General features: G+C 50.8%; 1 protein-coding gene across 4 annotated transcripts in view; it reads right to left on the reverse strand.

Annotated features, from left to right (window-relative positions):
* Positions 1–18,065, reverse strand: part of LOC140386893 (rap1 GTPase-activating protein 2-like) — a 618,530-nt gene that overhangs the window by 532,111 nt on the left and 68,354 nt on the right. The window lies entirely within an intron of this gene.

Here is an 18,065-nt window from a genome sequence, read left to right on the forward strand (position 1 = left end):
GAGTGGCGCTTAATTTGGCTAAACGGGTCAGCACGGGGTCCTCAGTGGCTCCTGAGATGGTGAGCAAGACCACCATCGCTTCCATTAAGTACCGCCCTAAACCTCATAAAGGAAGAACTATTTCCCTCACAAAAACTGTTCAGTGTTTGTGTCCTCCTCCCCCTCAAGATAATGTTTCTTTCAACAACAACAACAACTTGCATTCATTCAGCACCCTGAACATAGTAATGCATCACAAGGTGCTACACCAGGGAGTGTTAACAAACAAAATTTGACAATGTGCCGCAGAAGATTCATTAGTGCAGATGACCAAAAAGTAAGTTAAAGAGGTAGACTTACTTAGTTTTTAAAAAAAAAATTTTTATTAGGGTATTAACCCAGGTCTTTACACTCGGGGGCTTCGAGTCCCTCCACATTAACAAGATCCGTCTCCGGGCTACCAGAGAGGCAAAGGCCAAGACGTCGGCCTCTTTCTCCCCCTGAACTCCCGGCTCTTCCGACACTCCAAAGATCACCACCTCCGGACTCAGCACCACCCGTGTTTTGAGTACCGTGGACATTGCCTTAGCGAAACCCTGCCAAAACCCTCTAAGCTTCGGGCATGCCCAAAACATGTGGACATGATTTACTGGGCTTCCCGCGCACCTGGCACACCTGTCCTCTACCCCAAAAAACCTGCTCATCCGGGCCACTGCCATGTGTGCCCGGTGGACTACCTTGAATTGTATCTGGCTAAGCCTGGCACATGATGAGGACGTATTAACCCTGCTTTGGGCATCCGCCCACAGACCCGCCTCTATCTCTCCTCCTAGCTCGTCTTCCCAATTGCCCTTAAGCTCCTCCACCGGAGTTTCCTCCGGTTTCAAAAGTTCCTGGTAAATATCTGATACCTTCCCCTCTCCCACCCAGGTACTGGAGACTACTCTATCCTGTATCCCCCGTGGCGGCAGCAGCGGAAAGGCCGGAACCTGCTTTCTCAGGAAGTCTCGCACCTGCAGATACCTAAACCCGTTCCCTACTGGCAATTCAAATTTATCCTCCAAGGCTTTCAAGCTGGGGACGCTCCAGTCTATAAATAGATCCCCCATAATTCCTGCCCTTTGCCATCTCTGGAACTCACCATCCAGCCTACCCTGTACAAACCGACGATTATTATAAATCGGGGTCCAAATCGATGCTCCCTCCACTCTCTTATATCTCCTCCATTGCCCCCAGATTCTCAGGGCCAGCACCACCACCGGACTTGTGGAGTATCGGGCCGGCGAGAACAGAAGAGGTGCAGATATCAGTGCTCTCAAACTTGTGACTTTGCATGACACCACCTCCATCCGCTCCCACACCGACCCCACCCCCACTACCCACTTCCTAATCATGGCTATATTAGCCGCCCAGTAGTAATTGCAAAAGTTCGGCAGCGCCAACCCACCCTCCCCCCGACTGCGCTCCAGCAACACTTTCTTCACTCACGGGGTTTTACCCGCCCACACAAAGCCCAAAATAATCTTATTCCCCTGCTTGAAAAAGGCCCTCGGGATAAAGATGGGGAGGCACTGAAAGACAAACAGAAATCTGGGAAGGACCGTCATTTTCACGGTCTGTACCCTTCCTGCCAATGATAGTGGGAGCATGTCCCATCTTTTAAAGTCCTCTTCCATTTGTTCTACCAGTCAGGATAGGTTTAACTTGTGCAGTGCCTCCCATTCCCGGGCCACCTGGATTCCCAGATACCGAAAGCTCCTTCCTACCATTCTAAGCGGCAGCTCTCCCAGTCTCTTCTCCTGTCCTCTTGCCTGGATCGTGAACATCTCGCTTTACCCATGTTCAATTTATACCCTGGAAAACTACCAAATTCCCTCAGGATCTGCATAAATTCCCCCATCCTCTCCAACGGGTCTGAAATATACAAGAGCAGGACATCTGCGTAAAGCGAGACCCGGTGCTCCGGTGCTCCCCCCCCCCCCCCCCCCCCCCCTTGGAGGCTCTTAACGCCATGGCCAATGGCTCTATGGCCAGAGCAAACAGTTGCGGGGAGAGGGGGCACCCTTGCCTCGTCCCTCGGTGTAGTTTAAAATACCCCGACCTCAGCCGGTTCGTACGCACACTTACTACTGGTGCCTGATAGAGCAACTGCACCCAGTCGATGAAGCCCTCACCAAACCCAAACGTTCCCAGCACCTCCCACAGGTAATCCCACTCCATCCGATCAAAAGCCTTCTCCGCATCCATCACAACTAATACCTCCATCTCCCCTCCTTCTGAGGGCATCATAATAACATTTAAAAGCCTTTGAACATTGGCCGTGAGTTGCCTGCCCTTTACAAATGAGGTAGACTTACTTCTAATGGGCAGAGGATCATCCTGCCCTACTTTTCTGTTCATTTCTGATCTGCATGCTGCAAAATCACCCGAATGCATGGTGTTGGTTTACACATGTGCGCGCTGCCGACACCCAGCCCCACAACCCCTCACTGTTTCCGCTCCAGTCTGAACAGAAATCTTCTTCCATTAAATGTTGGGAAGACTATGCCATTGCTCTCAACGACCGACTCCGATGAGGAGGAATTTCTTCTCTCAGAGGGTAGTGAACCTTTGGAGGCTGGTTTGTTCGAGGCTGAGATAGACAGATTTTTATTCAGTAAGGTGGGAAAGAGGAGTTGAGGATTATCCGATCAGATCAGCCATGAACTCATTGAATGGCGGAGCAGGCTTGATGGGCTGAATTCCCAATTCTGCCCCTATGGGCGGTACTGTGGCACAGTGATTTGCACTGCTGCCTTACAGTGGCTGGGATCCTGGTTCAATTCTAGACTTGGGTGACTGTCCCTGGGGTGTTTTCACCTTCTCCCTGTGCCTGCGGGGTTTCCTCCCAGGTGCTCCGGTTTCCTCCCACAGTCCAAAGATGTGCAGGTTACATGGATTGGCCATGCTAAATTGCCCCTTAGTGTCCATGGATTTGCAGGTTCGGTGGGGATGTGGGCCGAGGTAGGGTGTTCTTTCAGAGGGTCGGTGCAGACTTGATGGGCCGAATGGCCTCCTTCTGCACTTATGGTCTTCCTCTCTCTGGTAACAGTCAGGAATCAAGCCAGTCTGTTCACAATTGACTCAACGATGAGATTCAAACTCAAATTCGGACAAAGACCACCTATTTCCACCTCTACAACATCACCCAAAATAAATTTAAAGTTACATTTTAGTCACTCCACCTTTGGTAGCTTTGTATGATGTTGTATTTGCCTGCATGCCAATATTAGCGTCTTCGGTAGATCAAAGGTTTGGGATTGGACAGCACTCCACAACGACCTGACACTGTCTGTTTATCAATTTCCCATATAATTCCTTTCTCTTTTCCTTGTCTCTATTCTTTGGTTCATCCCACTTTCCAAAATGTGATCCCTTGTGCTCACGATTCAGCTTTAAATTCTCTCTGCTTCCTAGGTTACGCAGCTCGCACGGTTTGGGTGTAGACCGCCCCGACAGTACGGAGAACTTTCCCCAGTACTGGTGCGCCATCAACCAGAAACCACTTCTCCCAATTCTCTTATTAGTCCGATGGCAATTTGCACGTGGCTCAGGTAACAATCCAGAAATGATTACCTTTCAGTCCTGCTTCTTTAGTTTTATTCATTAGATGTGGGCGTCGCTGGCTGGGCCAGCACTTATTGCCCAATCCTGAGGGCATTTAAGAGTGAACCACATTGCTGAGGGTCTGGAGTCACGTGTAGGCCAGACCGGGTAAGGATGACAGATTTCCTTTCCGAAAGGACATTAATGAACCAGATGGGTTTTTATGATAATCGACAATAGTTTCATGGTCATCATTAGACTTTTAATTTCGGATTTTTATGGAATTCAAATTTCACCATTGGCCACGTTGGGATTCGCACCAGAATCCCCAAAGCATCACCCTGTTTTTTCTGCATTACTAGTCCAGGGACAATACCACTGCCTCCCTTATTAGTGCCTAGCTCCTCATACTAACTATGCAGAACCTCCATCCTCATCTGGCCTGTGTTGCTGGTGCGTACCATGACCACTGGATCGTCCCCCTAACATTGCAAGTTCCTCTCCAGCTTTGAGCAAATGTCACGAACCCTGGCACCGGGCAGGCAACACAGCCCTCTGGACTCTCGCTCCTTGCTTGGAAGAACGGTGTCAATCCCCTTGACTATACTGTCCCCTACTACCACTATATTCTTTCCCCCCCATCCCATCACTTGAATGGCTTTCTGTGCCACAGTGCCTCAGCCAGTCATCTACCCTGCAACCCCCACTCTCATCCAAACAAACTGAGAGAAGCTCAAACCTATTGGACAATTACAGAGGCTGAGGCTCCTGCACTTAAATGCTGTGGGATGATTAATTACATTGAGTAGCAAAAAGGTTCTCTCCCAAGTGTGTAAATGTTTCATTCCCTTTTGTTTCTTGTGCTGTTTGTTTGCCTCCCAGCGCTGCTCTGTTAAGTAGCAGTCAGTGAACGATTGGAACACTGCTACAGTACCTCTCCTGTAATGACTGCGAGCTTGTAATAATGAAGGTTTGATGGGCAGCTCGGTAGCACAGTGGTTAGCACTGTTGCTTCACAGCGCCAGGGACCCGGGTTCGATTCCCCGCTGGGTCACTGTCTGTGCGGGGTCTGCATGTTCTCCCCGTGTCTACGTGGGTTTCCTCCGGGTGCTCCGGTTTCCTCCCACAAGTCCCGAAAGACATGCTTGTTAGGTGAATTGAACATTCTGAATTCTCCCTCTGTGTACCCGAACAGGTGCCGGAATGTGGCGACTAGGGGCTTTTCACAGTAACTTCATTGCAGTGCTAATGGAAGCCTACTTGTGACAATGTTAAAGATTATTATTATTATAATGAATGCAAGCTTGTAATGAATACAAGCTTGTAATGAATGTGAGCTTGTAATGAATACAAGCGTGTAATGAATGTGAGCTTGTAATGAGTGAGAGCCTGATTGAATGAGAGCCTGTAATGAATGAGTGCTGCGAGCTGTCTGCCCTTATGCTCTGCTCCAGCCTGCCTTGGCCACATCGAGAATTCGTCATTTGAGAGTGAAGAGCGCTGATATGGCCACGGTCAACTCCAAATTCTGTGTCCACTCCATGTATGACACATTTTTAAAAAATATATCACGGGATGTGGTCATCACTGGCAAGGTCGGCATTTGCCCTTAAACTGAGTGGCTTGCCGTACCATTTCAGAGGGCTGTTCAAAATCAGCCACATTGCTGTGAGTGGAGATACACCTGGTAAGGGCGACCGGTTTCCGTTGCTCTATGACGTTAGTGAACCAGATGGGTTTTCAACCACAACGTTATCATGGCCACCATTACCGAGACGAGCCTTTCAATCCCAGATTACGAATTGGATTGAAATTTTACCAGCTACCGTGGTGGGATTTGGACCCCTGTCCCCAGAGCGTTAGACGGAGTTTATGGATTTATTAACCCAGTGATATTAGGCCAGTGTCTCCCCCCACTCACCCCATTTGATTAAGTTAACCACACGGATCAGGATTCATCTCTGCGTTATGCTGAGTTAGCTGGTGTCCGGGGTACAGTCTGGACAATTGTCGCGGAATCTTTAGGTTGGAGGGGCGGGGAGCAGGGAAATAATCAGTCAAAATCAAAAGGGAACTTGCGCCCACCCTGAGTCCGGATCTTCTGGTGACAGCGCCCCCCCCCCCCCCAGCCCCTGTGGCAGGTACCCCAGCAGTGGAGTGGGGAGTCACGTGAAGCGCCGTTGCCACCAGCGAGACTGGAAGATTCAGCGGCGAACAATGGCGGGCCAGAAATCACACCGCGGCGGACATGGAAAATCCTGCCCATTATCTCGGTTTCCCCCTCCACAGATACGACCTGACCTGCTGAGTATTTCCAGCACTGTCTGCTGTCATTTAAACCTCAGTTGGAGTGGCCTTTTATTTTAGTTTCCTGTCCAGCGACCATTGCGCCCGAGTGGGACAGGAGCCTGACAACAACGTAGCCTTTGCTACGTTGCAACTCGCCGTCAACGAGCTTACCGCGACTCACAGTTTATACGCGGACATTTTCCCGCCCACCTCCAAGGTCACTTCCAGCAGGGCTGGGAAAATCCAGCCCTAAGGACCAGTTTACACTCGGTCTCACACTCCACACTCCGCCTGACGGGACAGCATTGGGTACGTGTTGCAACGATTGAAACAAGAAACAAAATTAGAAGAAACTGCAATTATTTTTGTAGAGAGCAGTGACCTCTGGGGGAATGAGGACACATTGCAGTTGTTTAAATGAAAATAATTACAGCGCATTTACCACCAACATTATAACCAGGGTTCTGAAATGCGCAGCCTGAATTACACTGCTTTATGGGTCTGAGGTCAATAGGTAGAGCTCTACACACACACACATTTATAACAAAGCTCTTTCAAATAATGAAAGTTTCCAACAGGCCGACATCCAGAATATCACAGGAATCATAGAATTGCCACAGAGCAGAAGGGGGCCATTCGTCCTATCGTGTGTGTACTAACCCTCCAAAAGAGCATCCCACCTAGGACCAATCCTCTGCCCTATCTCCGTAATCCCACTTAACCTTTGGACACTAAGGGCGATTTAGCATGGCCAATCGCCCTGACCTGCACATCTTTGGACTGTGGGAGGAAACCGGAGCACCCAGAGGAAACCCACGCAGACACTATGAGACCTTAAGACAACGTCTGTTGCTGATGACATCACTACCTCGATGGTGGAAGAATCTGTCAAAGAGCTGAGATGTTCCACCAGGTCTCAGAAGCCGCCTGATACTAGTTGAGAGACTGTACCCTACCCTGCCTTTTTGAGCTTCTGCCCCCATTGTGAATAGTTACCTGTCATTATCTTGCAATGTATGTAGTGTTTAGGGACTTGTGGGAGGAGGAATGTGGTTTAAGGAGCGACCATTCACAGGCCTCGTGACTTGCCTGGGGCCTATCGCACGGGGGCGCGTGAACCTTGGCCAATTAGAAGAAAGTACAAGGTTCAGGGAGCAGAGACCCGGGGAGTATGGACCCGGAAGTAATGGAGTAATGACCTCTATTGTAGCTGCTCTGCCTGTACAGAGCTTAACCTTGTGGTTTCTTTGAATAAATCACTTTGTGATTCAAGCAGCCTCCTCGTTGCTACCTCGCGTTATTACATCCCTTCCCAAAACATTCACTCCCTCCACCACCGAAACACAGTGGCAGCCGGGTGCACCATCTACAAGACGCACAGCAGGAACTCACCAAGGTCCTGAAACAGTACCGTCCAAACCCCACGGCTGTTACCATCATGAGCAGCAGATGCCTGGGAGCACAACCACCTGGACGTTCGCCTCCAAGTCACTCACCATCCTGACTTGGAAATAGATCGCCGTTCCTTCACCGGGGCTGGGTGACAATCCTGGCATTCCCTCCCTAACAGAACTGTGGATGCAGCGGTGCAAGAAGGCAGCTCACCACCACCTTCTGAAGGGCAATTAGGGATGGGCAATAAATGCAGGCCTAGCCAGCGACGCCCGCATCCAGTAAATGTGTTTTTTTTTGAAAATCCGATGTCTTTGAAAAAAAGGAAACCACAAATGTTGGAAATTTGAAATAATATGGAAAGATATGGCAGCCCCATCAGGACCTGTGAAAAAGGAAAGGAGGGGGTCAATGTTCTGGGTCAGTAAAAGAGGAATATGTTCATCCTTTCAGTTACTTCATGCATAAGCTTTAGTTCCTGAGGAACTCAGGCCCATTTACAGGCATTGCCTTCCAAGTTGCACAAAGATAGTGAGGAGGTCCTACCAGCCAAGAGGGCTGAGGCTTGCAATAGAGATGCACTCCATATCAGTGTAGGTTGTGTCTTAGACAATCACACGTAGGTGGTTTCAGAGTCTGAAACCGCTGCACACCACTGTGCAGGCAGCAGTGTAACAGCCCTCCCCCCTTAGGCTCCCTCATCTAATTCTCAAGAATTGACATGTTGAAAGCAAAGGGTGAAAACAGATGTTAAGTTTGTGTCGTAACTGTTCTACCCTTTGTCAAGACTCCAGCTGATCACCATCCCGTCCCCTTTTTCCCAGTTGAATGCCTCCCTCTACTTCCCTTCCCCCGTTGTACCGATTACGGTGGGGTCATTAATAGGGGGTTACCTGAGGCATCTGAGCATTTGCCCCAGGTGACAGCCCAGCCTCCGGACGCAAAACCAGGATAAGAAACCCCTTTCCTCTGAATTTAGCTGTGCTGTCAGAGAGGCAGAGCGAGTGCACACAGTTAGTCCTGTGTTCAGCATCGCTGGGTCTAAATGCTGGAATTCTCCACCGAAGAAGGGAATATGTTCACCACACGGACCGCAGCATTTCTCAAGTAAGGAATCGACGTAGCTCAGTTGTCGGCACTCTTGCTTCTGGGCCAGATGGTTATGGGTTCAAGGCTCATGAGCACTGATATGACATGAAATGAAATGAAAATCGCTTATTGTCACAAGTAGGCTTCAATGAAGTTACTGTGAAAAATAACTTCGCCAAATTCCGGCGCCTGTTCGGTGAGGCTGTTACGGGAATTGAACCGTGCTGCTGGCCTGCCTTGGTCTCCTTTCAAAGCCAGCGATTTAGCCCTGTGCTAAACAGCCCCAGATATCCAGGCTGCCATTCCAGTGCAGGAGTGCTGCACTGTCAGAAGCCCCTTTTCTGGAGGTGATGTTAAACTGAGGCTCCTTCTGCTCTCATGGGTGGATGTAAAGCGACACTATTCCAAGGAAGAACAAAGAAGTTACCTCTGGTGTTGTGGGCAGTTACTTCTGAATGTGCTGTGCGCAGATTGGCGGCTGCGTTTCCTACGTCATGACAATGATTACGTGTCAAAACAACTCCAGTAGCTGGGGTGTCCTTTTGTTTCTAAATTTAGAGTACCCAATTCTTTTTTTCTAATTAAGGGCCAATTTGGCAGGGACAATCCACCTAGCCTGCACATCTTTGGGCTGTGGGGGTGAGACCCATGCAGACACGTGCAGCATGGTGGCACAAGTGGATAGCACTGTGGCTTCACAGCGTCAGGGTCCCAGGTTCGATTCCCTGCTGGGTCACTGTCTGTGCGGAGTCAGAATGTTCTCCCCGTGACTGCGTGGGTTTCCTCCGGGTGCTCCGGTTTTCTCCCACAGTCCAAAGACGTGCAGGTTAGGTGGATTAGCCATGCTAAATTGCCCTTAGTGACCAAAAAGGTGAGGAGGGGTTATTGGGTTAAGGGGATAGGGTGGAAGTGAGGGCTTAAGTGGGTCGGTGCAGACTCGATGGGCCGAATGGCCTCCTTCTGCACTGTATGTTCTATGTTAATGTGCAAACTCCACATGGACAGTGACCCGGGGCTGGGATCGAACACGGGTCCTCGGCGCCGTGAGGCAGCAGTGCTAACCACTGTGCCACTTTGCCGCCCTGTAGCTGGAGTGTCCTGACCCAAACTAAACCCAAATTAAATGCAAGTCTTTTTTTCCCTCAAGCATGCAAATCATCGTCTCCTTTTTAAGAAAAACTAGAGGTGGACAATAAACGCTGTCCCCGGACAGATTGGCTCTGTAATGAACTCTTTCCTTTCCCCTTATGTCTCTTGGCCTTGTATAAAGCACAGCTTACTTTGTAAAATGTAATGAGGGAGCTAAGGGAGGGAGGGATATCCCTTCTTAGGGGGCGGATTTTGCAGTCCGTGTGACTGGCTCAGTGACCAATCGCGCAGGAGCAGGCAAACCCTGACCAATAGAGACCCTGGGAGCAAAGTGCCAGGCAGTGTGGACACCGAAGATGGAGAGCTAAGACCTAACCATCATTGCTCTGTGCCTGCATTTAGTTGCTTCTGCCGACTGTTAATGAACTTGCTTCGTTGTTTCCGGTGCGTTGTCTCGGGCCGCCACGACCCGGTTAATTGAGAAATGATTTTGTCCGGTGATGGAGTCCAACAACAAGGTATCGCAATCTACAGGTTGGCCTTTTAAGGGTGACTTTTTCAGGCAAAGAGCAGTGGAAAAAGTATATACTTCTTTCCCCCAAAAGGCTGTTAATTGAGGGAAAAGTGCATTTTTTCAAGACAGCTTTAGTTAAGGATATCAAGAGGTATGGAGCAAGTAGATATGCGGTTCAGACCAGCCATGATCTAACTGAATGGTGGAATTGCTTCGAGAGGCCGAATAGCTCACTCTTGTAGGTTCTGGTCGAGCGTCTCAACCAGTGACTCAGGAAAGGCCTCGGCTGAGTTTTGTAGTGGGCGAGAATGAAAACTACCTTTTCACAGCAGTCTGTGTTATTTACTATTGTGATTCAAGATTGGATATAATTATTGATGCCTTGGTTGCTGTGGGCAGGGATATGACACACAGTTTGTCAGCTTGCTGATTTAAAAAGTAACATCTGTCAAAATTGACATTGCTCAATTTGGTGCTTAAACATATTTTGCTCTCAAGATGGGAAGGCGCCACAGATTGCGAAACCCCTCGAATCACCTCAGTAACAGAGTCGAGCAAGTCTTTCTTATCCAAGTTTACTGATGACACAAAGATAGGCAGCATTGTAAGCATTATAGGTGGAACCATCTTAACAAAGAGATATTGAATGATTAAGTGAATGGGCAAAGCTACGGTTAATGGATTTCAATGTATCCTAATGAGATGTCATCTTTAAATCTAAAAAGGACAGAACAGAGTACTTTCTAATGGATGTTATTCTACAGCTACACAAATCTTTGCTTAGACCACACTTGGGAGGTGGTCATGATGTGGAGATGCCGGCGTTGGACTGGGGTGAGCACAGTACGAAGTCTTACAACACCAGGTTAAAGTCCAACATTGTTGGACTTTAACCTGGTGTTGTAAGACTTCGTATTGGGAGGTGGTGGCAGCCTAGTTGTATTGTCACAGGTCCAGTAACCCAGGGGACCAACAGGACTGTGTGAAGAACTGATGTAGCCATTGTGGTAGTATGCATTAGGGGTCATGTGGGACTGTGAAGCAGTGATGTCATTGGCTGACAGATCCCGGGTCCTGGTTGGCTGTTGATCTCTAGCTCCGCCCTGAAGGCGGAGTATAAGAACCAGGAATTCTCCCCGCAGCTCCAGTCTGTTGCTGAACTGCGGGGAACGAGTCACGCTTAATAAAGCCTCATCGACTTCACCTCTATTCGTCTCTCGGGAGTCTTTGTGCGCTACAATTTATTAAGCGTGCTTAAAGGACTATGGAGCTCAGGATCGTCCCGGAATGCCTGAGGATCAGACCCCACGCAGTGAACTCAGCAGCAGTTTTTAAACACTGGCAGACTTGTTTCGAAGGCTACCTCCGAACGGCCCCCGGCCGGATCACAGAAGACCAGAAACTACAGGTCCTGCACTCGAGGGTAAGCCCGGAAATTTACCCTCTCATAGAAGACGCAGAGGATTTCCAGACGGCGTTCGCAGCACTAAAGAGCATCTATGTTCGCCCAGTGAACCAGATCTACGCACGCTACCAACTCGCAACGAGACGGCAAAGTCCCGGACAATCGCTAGACGAATTCTACGCCGCGCTGCTAATTTTGGGACGGGCCTGCAGCTGCCCGCCGGTAAACACGATTGAACACACGGACATGTTAATTTGCGATGCGTTTGTGGCTGGTATGAACTCTCCCCAAATCCGCCAAAGACTTTTAGAAAAAGAGTCGCTAGGACTCTGAGGCACGTGCCCTTGCAGCCTCACTAGATGTGGCCGCGCGAAATGCCCGCGCCTACGGCCCCGACCGCGCGGCAGCCCCTTGGGCTCCGTGGACCCCCATCGCGACAAACCCCCCCCCCACAGGCTTGCGCGGTTCCGACGCCAAGTCGTCCCGGGGGAGCCCGCTGCTATTTCTGCGGCCAGGTGAAACACCCCCGGCAGCACTGCCCGGCCCGCGCAGCGATTTGCAAGAGCTGCGGGAAAAAGGGCCATTTCGCGGCTGTGTGCCGGTCCCGGGGGGTCGCCGCTGTCCCCGGAGAAGAAGGAGTCCTGAGCGTTCCAAACGCTCCCCAACCCCCCCAGCATCCCATGTGCGACCCGCAGGCGCCGCCATTTTGGGTCCCGGCCACCACGAGGGGAGGAGGGGCGCCGCCATCTTGGGACCCCCCAGCCCTGCGCGACGCATGGGGGCGGCCATTTTGTCCACCCCCGCCGCCATCTTGTGACCCCCCAGCCATGTGCGATGCATGGGGGCGGCCATTTTGTTCACCCCCGCCGCCATCTTGGACGGCAACAATGGACCCCAGCATCGACGGCTCCACGGGGTTCGAGGAAGACGCTGAAGCACTACGACCACGTCTGGCCTCAATGACGCTGGACCAAGCACGGCCCCGGACGCTCCAGACGACGACAACAACGGTGCTGATCAACGGACACGAGACACCATGCCTGGTCGACTCCGGGAGCACAGAAAGCTTCATCCACCCCGACACGGTAAGACGCTGTTTTTTGACCATCCGTCCCAGTGTGCAAAAGATTTCCCTAGCTGCAGGATCCCACTCCGTACAGATCAAAGGCTTCTGCATAGTGACCCTAACGGTGCAAGGGAGGGAGTTTAAAAACTACAGGCTCTACGTCCTTCCCCAACTCTGCGCACCCACATTACTGGGATTAGACTTCCAGTGCAATCTGCAGAGCCTAACTTTCCAATTCGGCGGCCCAATACCCCCACTCACAATCTGCGGCCTCGCAACCCTCAAGGTTGAGCCCCCATCCTTGTTTGCAAACCTCACCCCGGATTGCAAACCCGTCGCCACTAGGAGCAGACGGTACAGCGCCCAGGACCGGACATTTATTCGGTCCGAAGTCTAGCGGCTACTGAAGGAAGGCATAATCCAGGCCAGCAATAGTCCCTGGAGAGCACAGGTGGTAGTAGTAAAGACAGGGGAGAAGCAAAGGATGGTCATAGACTATAGCCAGACCATCAACAGGTACACACAGCTAGATGCGTACCCTCTCCCCCGCATATCCAACATGGTCAATCGGATTGCCCAATATAAGGTCTTCTCCACCGTGGACCTCAAGTCCGCCTACCATCAGCTCCCCATCCGCCCAAGTGACCGCAAGTACACAGCCTTCGAGGCAGACGGGCGATTATACCACTTCCTAAGGGTCCCATTTGGCGTCACAAACGGGGTCTCGGTCTTCCAACGGGAGATGGACCGAATGGTTGATCAACACGGGTTGCAGGCCACGTTCCCGTATCTCGACAACGTAACCATCTGCGGCCACGATCAGCAGGACCACAACGCCAATCTCCAAAAATTCCTCCAGACAGCTAAAGCCTTGAACCTCACATACAACGAGGACAAGTGCGTTTTTAGCACAAACCGGCTAGCCATTTTGGGATATGTAGTGCGCAATGGGATAATAGGCCCCGACCCCGAACGTATGCGCCCCCTCATGGAATTTCCCCTCCCTCACTGCTCAAAAGCCCTAAAACGCTGCCTGGGGTTCTTTTCATATTACGCCCAGTGGGTCCCCCAGTACGCACACAAGGCCCGCTCCCTAATACAGACCATGACCTTCCCTCTGTCGACAGAGGCTTGCCAGGCCTTCAGCCGCATCAAAGCGGATATCGCAAAGGCCACGATGCGCGCCATCGACGAGTCCCTCCCCTTCCAGGTCGAGAGCGACGCCTCCGATGTAGCTCTAGCGGCCACCCTTAACCAAGCGGGCAGACCCGTGGCCTTTTTCTCCCGAACCCTCCACGCCTCAGAAACCCGCCACTCCTCAGTGGAAAAGGAAGCCCAAGCCATAGTGGAAGCTGTGTGACATTGGAGGCATTACCTGGCCGGCAGGAGATTCACTCTCCTCGCTGACCAACGGTCGGTAGCTTTCATGTTCGATAATGCTCAGTGGGGCAAAATTAAAAATGACAAGATCTTAAGGTGGAGGATCGAGCTCTCCACCTTCAACTATGAGATCTTGTACCGTCCCGGAAAGCTGAACGAGCCGTCCGATGCCCTATCCCGCGGCACATGTGCCAACGCACAAATTAACCGTCTCAAACCCTCCACGAGGACCTCTGCCACCCGGGGGTCACTCGGTTCTACCATTTTATAAAGTCCCGCAACCTCCCCTACTCCGTGGAGGAGGTCCATACAGTCACAAGGAACTGCCACATCTGCGCAGAGTGCAAACCGCATTTTTTCAGGCCGGATAGTGCGCACCTGATCAAGGCTTCCCGTCCCTTTGAACGCCTCAGTCTGGATTTCAAAGGGCTCCTCCCCTCCACCGACCGCAACACATACTTCCTGAACGTGGTGGACGAGTACTCCAGTTTCCCCTTCGCCATCCCCTGCCCTGACATGACAGCGGCCACAGTCATTAAAGCCCTTAGCACCATAGTCACACTGTTCGGTTGCCCCGCATACGTCCATAGCGACAGGGGGTCCTCCTTCATGAGTGACGAGCTGCGCCAGTTCCTGCTCAGCAAGGGTATAGCCTCGAGCAGGACGACCAGCTACAACCCCCGGGGGAACGGGCAAGTAGAGAGGGAGAACAGCACGGTCTGGAAGACCGTCCTACTGTCCCTACGGTCCAGGGATCTCCCAGTTTCACGGTGGCAGGAGGTCCTCCCGGACGCCCTCCACTCCATCCGGTCGCTACTGTGTACCACCACTAACCAAACGCCTCATGAGCGCCTCCTTGTCTTCCCCAGGAGGTCCTCCTCTGGAACGTCGCTGCCGACCTGGCTGGCGGCCCCAGGACCCATCTTGCTCCGGAAACATGTGCGGGCGCACAAGTCGGACCTGTTGGTCGAGAGGGTTCACCTCCTCCACGCGAACCCGCAGTACGCCTACGTGGAGTACCCCGACGGTCGACAGGACACGGTCTCCCTGCGAGATCTGGCGCCCGCCGGCAACACACACACCCCCTCGACACCAATCACCCCCTCCCTGCCACCGGCGCACCCCGCGACAGCCCCCTTCCCGGGAGGATCGGTCCTCCTCCCAGGTCCGACCAGAAGTGAAGCTGAAGCAGAAACCGTAAAGCTCCCGGAGGCGACAACACTGGAACAAGCACCACCACCACCGGGGCTGAGGCGATCGACAAGGACGACCAGACCGCCCGCCCGAATCGTGGCATCAGTGTAACACTAGAATGTTGTAGACTTTAACGAGAATGTTTTTTTTTCCTTTTCCCTCTTACGAATACTGTAAATAGTTCAAAACAAAAAACCCTGTACATAGCCCAGTGTAGGGCACTGTAATGACATGCAAAAGTTTTTTTCCTCCCAGGACCAGCCTTGTAAACCCCTACCACCATGCGAAGCACCACCCCGCCGGGTTCATTTTTAACAAGGGGTGAATGTGGTAGTATGCATTAGGGGTCATGTGGGACTGTGAAGCCGTGATGTCATTGGCTGACAGATCCCGGGTCCTGGTTGGCTGTTGATCTCTAGCTCCGCCCTGAAGGCGGAGTATAAGAACCAGGAATTCTCCCCGCAGCTCAAGTCTGTTGCTGAACTGCGGGGAACGAGTCACGCTTAATAAAGCCTCATTGACTTCACCTCTATTCGTCTCTCGGGAGTCTTTGTGCGCTACAGCCATCTCAGATGGTCACCTGCAAAAGACCATGGGAATTATGGCCACCCAGGACTCAAGGCAGACTCAGAGCTTGTGTGTGTATTTGCAACCCAGATAACTAGACGCGATCAAAACCCCCGCTCGTTTGCATTCTAATGGCCCATTTCCCCAGAACAAAAGGACTGCACTCAGGTAACCGATACAGATGCAGACTAACCAACGCCACTCCCTTTGCTAAGAAAGCCCAAACAGCCACGGTCAATGACCGCTAAGAACACACCAAGCCATCAAGGCACCCGCCCCTTTATTGGCCAAACAGCCAAGGTCAATGACCGCGAAGGACATGCCCAGCCATCAAGGCTCCCGCCCCTTTATTGGCCAAAATCGAAGGCAGTGATCAAAGCCTGTCGAATTATTGGGTCCAAGTTAAGGACTGCCCCAAAAAGCGCGAAATCCCAGAGGGATAAGAAGAGGCACAGCCATGTGCTCGGTCTCTCTTGGATCCGGCCTATGCCAACCCAAGTGCAGCATAATGACCAAACAGACAAGTTCAAGACCAACGATCGCTACCAGACGGATGATCCCAGCAGAAACAGAGCCACTTCTTCCACCCAGCCACGCAAGATCCGGACAAAGGCCTTGTCCATCTGCATAGAGCCAGTTGCCCTGAAGTTAAGTATAGGTTATTGCAGTTGTTAGATGTAGTTTAACTTGTAGTGTTTTGTGTTGCATGTCGAAGTAATCCTTGTGTGTAAATAAACCATCTTTGAACTTGAACTGACTACCTGGTTGTGTGGTCCTTTGATCGTTTGATCGTATCATTTGATACCTGGCGACTCCAAAGAGCATCATTATTAATTGGCAACATTACTCCGATGCCGATTGGCAACACTGAAGATGGGTCATTTTGTAATAAGGAAGAGATGGTCAGAGACACAAACAGGCCAGGATATCATAACCAAATTTGCAGGAGAGAGCCTCGCAGGAGAGTCCAGGGAAGGACAAAGCAGCGCTGGTGTGAGCTGTATGCAGAGCTCCAGAGCTTCTGGTGAGCACCCAACAAAGAAAAAACTGAAGTCGGGTACAATGCAGTCTAAAAATGATTTATTGATGTGAGGCTTTCTTAATTGTGCCAAAGAAAATCAGGATGCAAAGCCTATGCATGTTATATGCAGGGAGGTACTGGTAAATGGTTAGGTCAGCTGGTAGCACAGTAGTTAGCACAGTTGCTTCACAGCTCCAGGGTCCCAGGTTCGATTCCCGTCTTGGGTCACTGTCTGTTCGGAGTCTGCACATTCTCCCAGTGTCTGTGTGGGTTTCCTCCGGGTGCTCTGGTTTCCTCCCACAGTCCAAAGATGTGCAGGTTAGCTGGATTGGCCATGCTAAATTGCCCTTAGTGTCCAAAAGGGTTAGGTGGGGTTACTAGGTTACGGGGATAGTTGGAACTGTGGACTTAAATGGGGTGCTTTTTCCAAGGGCCAGTGCAGACTCGATGGGCCAAATGGCCTCCTTCTGCACTGTAAATTCTATGTACATAGGTCGATGAAAGTTTTAAAATCCTTTAAAACCCTCAAAACTTCAAAGGCATGAATAATTCGAGGGCAAACCTCTTGCTTTTTTTCAAAGGATGAGCAAAGGATGATCAAAGGATATTTGATTGAGTTTTTTGAGGGGGTGACCAAGGAGGTAGATGAGGGCAGTGCAGTAGACGTTGTCTACATGGACTTTAGCAAAGCCTTTGACAAGGTACCGCATGGTAGGTTGTTGCAGAAGGTTAAAGCTCACGGGATCCAGGGTGAGGTTGCCAATTGGATTCAAAATTGGCTGGACGACAGAAGGCAGAGGGTGGTTGTAGAGGGTTGTTTTTCAAACTGGAGGCCTGTGACCAGTGGTGTGCCTCAGAGATCGGTGCTGGGTCCACTGTTATTTGTGACTTATATTAATGATTTGGATGAGAATTTAGGAGGCATGGTTAGTAAGTTTGCAGATGACACCAAGATTGGTGGCACAGTGGATAGTGAAGAAGGTTATCTAGGATTGCAACGGGATCTTGATCAATTAGGCCAGTGGGCCGACGAATGGCAGATGGAGTTTAATTTAGATAAATGTGAGGTGATGCATTTTGGCAGATCGAATCAGGCCAGGACGTTGGGGAGAGTTATAGAACAAAGAGATCTAGGAGTACAGGTTCATAGCTCCTTGAAGGTGGAGTCGCAGGTGGACAGGGTGGTGAAGAAGGCATTCGGCATGCTTGGTTTCATTGGTCAGAACATTGAATACAGGAGTTGGGACGTCTTGTTGAAGTTGTACATGACATTGGTACTTGGAATACTGTGTGCAGTTCTGGTCACCCTATTATAGAAAGGATATTATTAAACTGGAAAGAGTGCAGAAAAGATTTACTAGGATGTTGCCGGGACTTGATGGTTTGAGAGGCTGGATAGACTGGGACTTTTTTCCCTGGAGCGTAGGAGGCTTAGGGGTGATCTTATAGAGGTCTATAAAATAATGAGGGGCATAGATAAGGTAGATAGTCAACA

This window comes from Scyliorhinus torazame, chromosome 12 (genome assembly GCF_047496885.1).
Source record: "Scyliorhinus torazame isolate Kashiwa2021f chromosome 12, sScyTor2.1, whole genome shotgun sequence".
Lineage (NCBI taxonomy): Eukaryota > Metazoa > Chordata > Chondrichthyes > Carcharhiniformes > Scyliorhinidae > Scyliorhinus > Scyliorhinus torazame.